Source organism: Cephus cinctus, unplaced genomic scaffold (assembly GCF_000341935.2).
Source record: "Cephus cinctus unplaced genomic scaffold, Ccin1 Ccin1_scaffold0696, whole genome shotgun sequence".
In the NCBI taxonomy this organism is placed as follows: domain Eukaryota; kingdom Metazoa; phylum Arthropoda; class Insecta; order Hymenoptera; family Cephidae; genus Cephus; species Cephus cinctus.
In genome coordinates this window covers 35,873-41,691 of record NW_014333318.1, presented here as the reverse complement: position 1 = coordinate 41,691, position 5,819 = coordinate 35,873, and the positions used below count along the sequence as shown (strand labels likewise).

The window sequence follows — 5,819 nt, the reverse complement described above, 5'->3', positions numbered from 1 at the left end:
CCCCCCCCCCGTTTCATCTCGCGGGTCCCGGAAAATTGTACAAGGGGCGAAAATATATTTTACGCAATGCAAAGGGCAATATACGTAAACCTTATGTCGCTTTTCAAAATTTATTTTTTTTCCCTTATTTTCCTCTGTCCGGCGAATCGTTTTGGCATCTTTACGAAATTTCCCCCCAAAATGATCCACGCTCCGTTTCAGTACGATGCATCGCGTGCATATACGTTACCATTAATATTAATGATTTTTAAAAATTGAAAAAAATATTTTGTAAAATCAACCTCGACGATTTCACTTTGACCGAGATAAAATTTTTTTCCACAAATCGATCGGTTTCCTCTTGGCAAACTCTGAACAAAGCAGACTGCGGATTCGTTACTGTCCCACGTTCCCAGTCGGATCTCCGACCCAGGTCGCCTATCCTAATTCGCATGAGATACGCAGGAATACACGAGAATGCCGAACGCCGACGGTTGACGATCTACACCCATATACTTATTTATGTGTATTTTGATTTTTTACAGCTCGGACCATCCCACGTGTTCGCGATTAGATTTTTTCCTTTTACGTTCGATACGATCGTAACGGCTCTGTAGGATTTATCCCGAGGTTCGTATTTAATCGACGAAGATGTCTCTCGTTAACGGGGATTACGTCACAGGGAACGAAACAATCGCCGGAACTCGTCGACAAGAACTACTGTCCTCTTACATCCGGGAAGATCAGCACCTCAACGACCGCACTGTTGGCACTCCTGATCAGACGGACCTAGACGATCTAAGAGAGACGAATTTCCCCTCTTAAAGGGATACCCCCCCTTTACTCGTCGCCCTCTCCTGCCAAACCTAGGGACTTTTCCGCGAACTTTCCGTCGCTTACAACCTGGAGCGGTTCCCTTACTCTTTCACGGCTCTTAGTTACTTTTTCGAAAAGTTCAAAAACTTTGGAATATCCGACCGACGGGTAAAACTTTGATGGCCGCCAATGGCATCGCGATAGTTTTGGCTGTGTATATGTTTTTCGAAAGTGTAACCGGACCTATGGGACTCCTTCAAAGTGGACCACATCTCTGTATACATTTATCTTACGACTCTGGAAACGCTCGCTCTTCGCCCGAAGATCGACGCCAATTTCCGATTTCATAATAAAGCATCCTCGCGATTTATTCTTATACCGACGAGATGGGAATAAAGTTATTTTTGTTTTTTTTTTTTTTTTTTTTTTTTTTTTTTTAATTCGTCCACGTCCGCGTTACGAAATTTATATTTGACTTGATCGAGCTTACGCCATTGGCCGTACTTGTCGACTCCTTAACGGTCGGCATCCGTGCAACGAAGTAATTTAGCTTTTTAAATAATTCTTAGAGAGGCGTCGCTCTCTCTCTCTCTCTCTCTCTCTCTCTCTCACACGGGTGTACTATATACTTATATATAGAAGTTCGTCGCGGAGCCTATGCTCGCTCCGACTCTCCGTTAATTAAAGCTTCTTACGACGGTCCAGAGTAGTTGGGCGCGTGTAATAATTGTGCATTCCCCGTTGGCAGCACCGTCTTGGTGGGGCTTTTGTTTTCGAGGGGGGTTTGTGTTGGCACGCCTGGAGACAATGGCGGCTGATAACAATACCGAGTTTGTATTTCTCTAACGCGAACGCCATCCCTCGGTCTCCGTGATGCTACGTATCCCAAGACCTTCGATTTCTGCGGCTCGCAAAGGCCCTCTGGTTCGCCCAAAGGCAAAACTAACCGAACCACCGAGAGCTATTTACCCGAGTCGAAGTAAACACGTGAATCCCTTATCAACGTGGTATACGTAATTATAAATGAATTTTCGCATATTATTTCTGGTATGAAACTTTCTAAAGCACTTTCACCCCACTCGCGTAAAAAGTGCCAATTTTTTAACGTAAAATTTAAACCTTGACATTGACCTTGACTTTTTCAACCTAACCTCTATTTACGCAATCTCACGCTCAACGTCTTATCAGCATCCGTTTCTACCGTTCGGGAGGGACTTGCTGGCCATTTTTATCACCGCTTTGTCTTATCTACGAAGAAAGCCAGTTTTACCGCGAGCCAGCAGCATCCCTTGGGCCCGTGACGAGGCTTTCAAAGGGTACCCCAACCTCCTTTTTTTACCAGGCGCGGCTTTTGCTTTATTTCAAAGTACAATTGCGTCTCTCGTGCCTCGAGTCCCTTTTCGCTTTTCTTTCCTTCTCTCTCTCTCTCTCTCTCTCTCTCTCTCTTGTTATTAGCCACTACCTCGTCTCTCTCGCTCCAGTCCGACCCACCCTGCACGCAACTCACACGTGGACTTCAGGTCCACCGCCGCGATACCTGCGATTCGCCACGCGTTATGCGCGCCTGTACTTCTGGGCAGTGTCTCTCAACGCGTGGTCGATCAACGAAAAATTCGCTAGACGCCCGTTAACGGTATCAGCACCTGGCACGTGCGCGTTAAACGTGCAGATTCGCCAGTCGAGCTTAACGCGAGTTCTGCGATTCGCTCTCGAATTGTCCAATTAAAATAGAATTACGTACACTTTGCTCTAGCTGCGAATGAATAGCGTCGTGCACGCTAGCTTGTAATTCACTTGGCAAGGACAAAAAACCGATAACCAAAACAATGGATTACCGTTGATTTGGATATAGGAGGACGAGCATTCGTAATTAAAGATTTTCATCGAGGGTGGAATAATTATTAAGAGCTAATAGGTATACCATAGCGCAGTACGGTGATTGGCCAGTGTGATTTATTCCTGAATTGACTTAGGGTCGGTTTATAATAAAGTTTTGTTCCAGTAAAATGCATATACACTGTATCGATAAAACTATGATAGTAACAGAGTATACAGCATCGTTCTGTAAATAATACATGAGAACGATACCCAGTGACTGTAAAAAAGTCTCTTTACGAGCTACTAAGTGCACGTCGATTATCCTTAAGGTTCTCCTGTCGCGCGTTGAGAATCGTAGAATGGAAGAAAGAATGACGGCAGACGTGTTATAACCAGTGAGATACGGTTTGTCGTTGGCGACGCCATCTACCGGCACTACGGCGAACCCCCAACTTCATTACCGATGTGAACCCCGTCGCTCCCAGTCCTTACTCGGGTCTTCTCGAAGAAACACAACGAAATTCTTCAGGTCGTAAGTCAAATAGTTTATTGAAGTGGCAACTATTTATTTGTCAGTTGGTCCTCTGGCGTCTTTTTGCCGCTTCGTCGTCATGGCTCGCAGACTTTATTTTCAATCCAGTTGTGTGACGTGTACAGGAGCTACGGGTAGGGGGTGTGTTGTTTACTCGTACCTGGTTTTTGCTCTATCGCGAATTGGCGTAAGACGGAGGAACGTGAAATTGTGATGACTGGTAGTAGGAGAAAAAAGTCTAGTCCCGCACAGGGTGTGACCGAAGGTACTTTTCTCTTAATTGCATCGCTATATATATATATGTACCAGACGATGATGTTTGCCGGACAGAAACATCGATTAGTAAAACTCGGTCGGTAATTTAGGCAATTTGTACGAATTTACGTGATGCGACTGTTTACTAGGGAATATTTTTTTTCTGTTGGTAAAATTACAATCGGTCACTATGTGCTGTTAGGGTATGACGATGTACTGTTGTCTGTAGGCGTAATGGATATGCCGGGTAGCACGTGGTGCACCGTGGAATAATTAACGTAAGAGTAAATTGAAAAGAGCGACTTGAAAAGGTTGCGTATGGCGACCGAGGAGTTTCGGGGGGTCCTTACGAGTCTTTACAAAAGCGATACGAATTCTCGTTAAACCGTTTCGCGTCCCGAGTGTCGCGTTTTCATGGCGCGACGCTCAAATTGCGACACCTCGCGAGATACCTGTAAAGCGTGAAAGAGGGTTTGGGCATAAAGGTGTTTCTTTTGAAATGGCACGCGTACTGTCTCTGCCACTTTTAAAAATGGCTTTTTATCTCGGCCGAGTGAAAAATATAAAATCACGAGATAGTGGATTAAGCGCGAGGGAAGTATGTGCACTGAAATTACTATATAACGCTTTTACGCGGGCGATCGTTCGTTTCGAAATGGTCACCCGTTACATATTAGATCGACTGTAGCAGTACCGTACGAATGCATCTGGACGATGGAGACAGAGAGACACGTGGGAAGACTGCGGGCGTATATAGATGAGTATAGGTATTTTCAAAATATACACTGACTGATAGTGAGACTCCTCGCAGTCCTATGACGGGAGAGCGTAAAACGTCAAGACGTGCGTGAGATAAGAAAAGAGGAAGAAAAAAAGAAAGAAAATTGTGTTCGTTTCGTTATTTTCATTTTTCTTCGCTCTCGTCGCTTTTATTATTAAGCCTCTCGGCAAGATTGCTAGGAAGATGGAAAAAGAGCGAATATATATATATATATATATATATATATATACACACGTAAAAGAGAATTTTAACTGTATACGAAAGAAACGTGCTTCTTATTTGTGCAGTGCAAAACCCAATTTACCTTATTCCCTATCCTCCCTATAGTAGTCACTTTTTGCCACGTTCACGAGTGTCTCGTTATTCCCACGTTCCAAGTAAAAAATAACACGCGTCGATTTGCAGTGATATTTTTTAGACTTTTTTTTTTTTCAAAAAAGTTTTGTTGATTTAAAAAAAATATTTTCTTGATTTTCATCTTGTACCACGACCCCAGGGGTCCCTGACTCTTGCCTCATTTCCCTGTCGCAGCCTTTTGCTCTCTTTGCTTTTCCTTATTTTTCTCTTACGAGGAACCCGCGGATGCACGTAACGCGTCCCCTTGATATCTCTCACTTCCGGAGCCCACCAGATAGCGGTTCGTACTTCCGCTCCACTATCCGACTCACTTCCGTTTCATCCTACCGTCCAAGGATTCACAATTCGCTGCTGTCCGCTATACGAGAATTCTTCACTGTACGAGTTTTCCGATACGTTTCACGACTAATGGCCTTGGCCATTTTCACTTTTGATATCCTTGGACTTCGTCCTTTGAGGATCAATAAAATCCTTCGGTTAGCACAGGATATACATATATATACTGTGTACCCCGAGATATCATGTCGTCATCTAAATATGGCACTGATGACGTCATGGATGCATCGTAGCACGGCTATACCTGTCTATCGTGCATTTCCTTAAAGGTCCTTCCGATCCCAGCACGAGTTCACCGGAAGTCATCTCCGTTTGCCGTTTCCGTTAAATCGTAGCTAACTGCTGAAACGAGATCGCAGCATCCATATAGTAAAAGAGATTGAGAATGAAAGGACGGGTGAACGATAAGTACGGAGTTGGCCTTTTCTCCTTAACGACGAACGGCGCTCTGAATTCGCTGTGATAAATTCACCTGTAACGAGGAACCTGCGTTTTCTGTATGGGACCGTGCGAAGGACAGTGGATAATTTTTTTTTCCATAATTGCACAGCAGGTTGACGGATTTCAAATAACTGGAAAATATCCTTCCGCTTGATCCAGCGAACGAAGACTTCGGCACTTGGAAATAGGAGAAACGTCGCTGCGCAGCCGGCGGCGTTACTTGCGTATTCATTAGACTCGGTTCGCTGGGAAAATTCGACGGCGCGACTGGCACCGTTGAGAGTACGGAAGTGCGAGAGCGAGAGAGAGAGACGGTACAAGGCGAATGGCAGAAGCACCTGTGGAAAGTTGAAAGACAGAGAGAGAGAATAAAAAAAGGAGAAAACTACGTAAAATGAACGACCGGCTGAGTATTCCCAAAGCAGGATGACGGGATTCGCACTGAAAAGTGCACATAACGGCATTTCACGACGCAGTTGAATCCCGGGGCGGGGGGAGGGGGGG

At 44.7% G+C, this 5,819-nt stretch overlaps 2 protein-coding genes across 14 annotated transcripts in view; one reads left to right on the top strand and one right to left on the bottom strand.

Moving 5' to 3' along the window:
- The window catches only part of LOC107270096 (ankyrin repeat domain-containing protein 50), a 60,735-nt gene that overhangs the window by 19,755 nt on the left and 35,161 nt on the right, over positions 1-5,819 (top strand). The gene's annotated exons all lie outside the window — the stretch shown is intronic.
- Positions 1-5,819, bottom strand: part of LOC112494683 — a 78,952-nt gene that overhangs the window by 51,548 nt on the left and 21,585 nt on the right. The window lies entirely within an intron of this gene.